This window comes from Engraulis encrasicolus, chromosome 21 (genome assembly GCF_034702125.1).
Source record: "Engraulis encrasicolus isolate BLACKSEA-1 chromosome 21, IST_EnEncr_1.0, whole genome shotgun sequence".
NCBI lineage: Eukaryota > Metazoa > Chordata > Actinopteri > Clupeiformes > Engraulidae > Engraulis > Engraulis encrasicolus.
Genome location: NC_085877.1, coordinates 33964630 through 33969980, shown reverse-complemented (window position 1 = coordinate 33969980; position 5351 = coordinate 33964630).

The following is a 5351-nucleotide window of genomic DNA, read 5'->3' as shown; positions in this document are numbered from 1 at the left end:
TGATTTGTGTCCTGCGTGGCAGGTAACGAATGTAGGTCTGGGCTATTTTATGGAAGTAGTAAAATTCAGGTAGCCTAGTGAACTAGACGAGACGATTCCTCCTAGCGGCAAATACAAAAATGTTTTTGCATGGCGAGTTGCTCTATGCCTGGTCCTTATGAGATCACCACAACAGGCGCTTGCTCAGGCAATGCGAGAATCACAGAGACTATTTAAAATGACACCTCCTACCCAAAAGCACTCGCCTGATCAAGACCCTGTTGGGTCGAAACGTTGTACAGTATGACCTGAATAAACCTTCAAAGCAGACCTACAGTGTGAGGACTTTCACCCTTTCAACCGGCAGAGACGCCTTGTTTGTGTTGTTTCCACGTAGCTGGATATTTTTAAATGTGGATATTTTTTTCTCCTGGTTGCATTGGTTTTGCATTGTATTTGGCCTTCCGTTTCCACGTAGCAGATATTTAAAATCCAGGTATAAAAAGCAGGAGAAAAAAATATCCTGTTTAGGGGGCTGAAACGCATTTGTTACAATGGAGGATTTATTTTTATCCACACGTTGCATTTACACCTAAACAGAAGAAAAAAATACTGTGCTAAAAAAATATCCTGCTACGTGGAAACAGCACCTTACTCCAGAGTCCTGCACGGGTCCATTTTTTTATACCCGGACCCACCCATGCCCGTGCAGTGCATTACCCACCCACCCGTAAACCCGTGGTCATTTCAAAGTTCAATCCGTACCCACCCGGACCCGTTAATATTCTACCCGTTACCCACCCGTGCCCGTGAAAAAATACTTCAAATCCAAAGTAGGCATGACGTGACTGATACGGTGATATCAAAAAAAGGTAAAATAGATAGATAAATCTAAATTAGGGATGTGCATTTGATTGATGGACTCCCACCGTCATCCCTTGAAAACATGTAGGCCTAGCCTAAATTCCGCCGACGTATCATAAAGAGTTCAATACTTATTTACAGTGGCCTTCCATCTACAGCACCAGGGGGGAGCAATAGCTTGAAAATGCTGTCGAGTGTAGCCTACACCTCTGAACGTTCACTGGAAGAGGGAGTCTGTGCGTCCGTGACGAGAAATATTTATCACTTCCTTCCCCTCCTTCCATTCTCGTGGCACGGCAAAGTAAACCCCACTGAACAGTTGTTCACTAGTTGGGCTGCATTAGTTAGCAATTGACATTGTTGACAGACAGTATCCCGATTCGCACGGCTACAGGGGTGGCTTTTACTTCGGAAAGTTTGTTTTACAAATCTGAGTGATAAGCTATCCAGTGCCCACCCCTCCCCTCACTCTTCAACGCCTCCTCCGCGCTTCTTCTGCCCCCCCCCACCCCCCCCCCCCCCCTCCCCCCCCCCCACCCCCCCCCCCCTCCCCCCGGTTCTTGTACAATGTGTCTGTCTTCACTGCTTAACACCATATGAGGTTTTTTGTTCTATGCCTTGATATTGTAATGTTTGCAATGTGGAGCTATGGAATCTTTTTTTTCTCCTCATCCTTACCCAATGTTGTCTAACACTTGTCTAAAACCAAGATTTGTGAAGGTGGATGCGCGCAGTGCGCAGTCGTCCCAGGTGTACTAAACTTTGTATTAGTTTTTTGCTGCTACTAAGTATTGTACCCGAAACACAATTTCGTTGCCTTTTTGACAATGACAATAAACTCTTGATTGATTGATATGAAGAGTACTCATAGTTTACTTCGCTTGTTAGCTTATCATTATTAGCGTTAGAGATATTGAAATAACCTGCCATTGTTGACGCTGACATTGGCAAACAGCTAGGCATTACAAGTAGCTTACCTTGCAGAAGTTTACGCTGGCCAAATCAGACGCAAATTGATGTGACATTATTCCCGAACAGTTGCAGATGACAGTCCATGTTTACAAAACCATCACCAATTGCAGATTTACAGTGTCAACGATTTATTTATGAATGCCCAATGCCCATTCCTGAAATGCACGAGATGCGTGGCTTCTCCCTGGCTGTGTGTGTGTCATGTCGGTGGGGGCGGGACGCTTTCAGACACACTCGCCTATGTGTTGGAAAAGAAAGATGAGCATTGTATCTAGAACTACCAGAGAAATTAGAATACAGGGGAGATACTAGGTTAATTTAATGTAACCCAGCAGTAGTTTTCATTTGTGGCATTCGAATATTCGTGCACATCCCTAATCTAAATAGATACAAATCTAAATCTAAATAAATAAAAAAGAAAATAGCCTCCTAGTACTATGACCATTTTGATTGACGTGCTACCCGAGCTACCCACCCGTATTTTAACCTACCCGCCCGCATACCCACCCGTGAAATTTCGGAACGTTAAAACCCCGCCCGTTTGGGCAACTATTTACCCGTACCCGTGGGTACCCGTGGGTACCCGACCCGGTGCAGGACTCTGTCTTACTCTTATGGAGAATGCAAGAATCACAACACGGTTTGAGACAGACTGCATGCATTTTGTATCATACAAACCATACAAAATAGATGGCCTGATGAAAAGGGCGTTGTGTATTGAATTCCTTCTTGGATGCACATGATCACCAGCATTGACTACATAGGTTCATTATGCAGATAGGCCCAGCGGTGTGCCCGTTCAGTCTTTGCTGAAAAAACTCAAGTACATCATAACAACATTTCTATGACATTACAGAGAGCCTTAAGGAACAGATTGAGTCTTAGTTGGTTGTTACAATTTTGGTAATAGCAACGTTATGACATACACTAGGCTCTGTTCAAAGGGTTTGAGTCTGGGAGCATGCTTGCTGTGTGCCTTAAACCTTGTGCGACCGAGTGTACATACTTGCTTCAGGACGACCGAGCACTTTGCATGATGCTGGCGGTATCATTTAGGGGCAGATAGCCAACAGAGCTTTCTTTAATGTTTTCCACCATTGTTTGACTTGAAGTTTGGAAGATCGTTTTGTCAATATTTCACCGTACGCACGCGTCTGTGAACCTTGGGTCATATGTCAGGTGGAAAGTTGACATTAAAACACGCAAGGCCACACGTTTCTGCACCAAATGTGCTTGTGCATGTGTATCCTTCAGGAAGCATGTCCCGGGCCTTAGTACTGTTGCAATCAGGGCCGCTGACAGCTTTGGCTGCGCTCGGGACAAAGTCTGAATCTGAAAGGGCCCCCCTACCCAATACATACAATGTAATCGGGACCCAATTCTGGGCCCCATATCTCCCTGGGCCTGGGACAACATACCCCTTTGACCCCCCACCCCCCCCCCCCCCCCCCCCCCCCCCCCCCCCCCCCCCCCCGCGACAGGGCTGGTTGGAGAGATGGAGAGAGAGAAAGACTTCCCTCTTCTCATGTACTCTGTGATTAATGGACTTGAAGATGTTTCTCCCGTCTGTCCTCTTTCACTGCAGCTCTACACATGGGTTCTAAATTTTGTTTACAACCTGACTGCGCGAACCTAGCTGCGCACAACTCAACCTCTGATTGCTGGAAACCGCTGTAGGTCAAAAAATTAGCTCACGTGGATGGCTGCCAGTGTCTTGCCCCTCCTCATAACATCGTGTTGATAAACACTGAGAACCCACGTATAGTAGACCTTTTTTTATAACCATTACCTGTGAGAGAAAAGTGAGGATAATGTATACACGCCTTTTTGGACCCTATTAGGGGATAGTCCCAGTAAATGGCACGTATTGGTGTGGAGTGCATGCCGTTCAGCACTTACTCTCGAACTGTATGGGCATTGCGTCGAGGATGAGGCGAGAGAGAGCGAGAAAGGACCGGGGGGGATTTTATGGGGGAGACGAGAGAAAGAGAGAAGGTGGAAAGTAAGTAAGGGCTTTTTCCTTTCCAAAGAAAAAAAATGAGGCCACGCTTCAAGCAGTTCATTCCTAGAGTGTGTCAAGCATTCGCTGTGACAGGGTGCCCCACTCTTTAGCACCGGCAGCGAGACTGAGAGGAAGGGAAAGCGAGAAGCGAGGAGGAGAGAGAGAGAGAGAGAGAGAGAGAGAGAGAAAGAGTGAAGAAATGAGAAAGAATGAGAGAGAGCAAAAGAGAAAGAGCGTGAAGAAGAAGAAGAAAAAAAAAATAGTATATATATATATTTGTGATGAGCACGGAAGCCAGAGACAATGCTCCGGGAAGAGGGACCAATTACCAGTGGGGATGACAGGACGGTGGTTTTCGGGCCTTTCAATATGTCATTATCTCAGAATCGACACATCCAAGACGCCGTTGACAGGCCATTTCTGCCTCTGCTAAGGCAAGCCACCGTGATAAACCGCACGCCAGCCAGCCAGCCATCCAGCAAGCACCGCGGAAAGGGAAAGGGAAAGGGAAAGGAGATGGGGAGAAAAAAACCCGAAGCCATCCATAATAACTACCCCCACCAAGCAGCCCCTGCACCTCCTCCACCTCCACCTCAACCCTGCAGCCCACCTCATCCTCCCCCTCCACCTCCATCTCCACCATCAGCAGCAGCAGCGCGCTACAGTCCCCCCACCACCACCACCCTGCCTTCTCCTCTCGCCACACCACCCACCCCTGCCTTCTCCTCTCTCTCCACTCCACTCCATCCACCTCTGCCTTCCCTTCCCTCCCATTCCCATCAGTCCACCCACCCCTGCCTGCCCTTCTCTCCCCCACTCCACACCACTGCTCCCTTCTTTCCACACCACTCCACCCACATTTTTCCTTCTCTTCTCTCCACACCACTCCACCCACCTCTTGCCTTCTCTTCTCTCCACACCACTCCACCCACCCCTGCCTTCCCTTCCCTCCCCACTCCACTCCACCTCCCTCTGCCTTCTCCTCGCTCCCATTCCACACCACCGCTGCCTCCCATCCCCTCCCCACCATTCCACACCACCGCTGCCTCCCATCCCCTCCCCACCATTCCACACCCACCTCTGCCTTCTTCTCGATCCACACCACGACTCCACCTCCCTCTGCCTTCTCCTCGCTTCCATTCCCTTCACCCGTTCCCTTCTCTCTACCCACCTCTGCCTTCTCCTCTCTGCCCACACCACTCCAACCACCTCTGCCTTCTTCTCTCTCCATTCCCCACCACTCCACCTCCCATCCCTGCCTTCTCTTCCCTCCACTCCACTCCACCCACCCCTGCCTTCTCCTGTCTCCCCACTCCACCCACTGCTCCCTTCTCTCCACACCACTACACCCACCTCTTGCCTTCTCTTCTCTCCACACCACTCCACCCACCCCTGCCTTCTCTTCTCTCCACGCCACCTCTTGCCTTCTCTCCCCACCACACCACTCCACCCACCCCTGCCCTCCCTTCCCTCCCCACTCCACTCCACCCATCTCTTGTCTTCTCCTCGCTCCCATTCCACACCACCGCTGCCT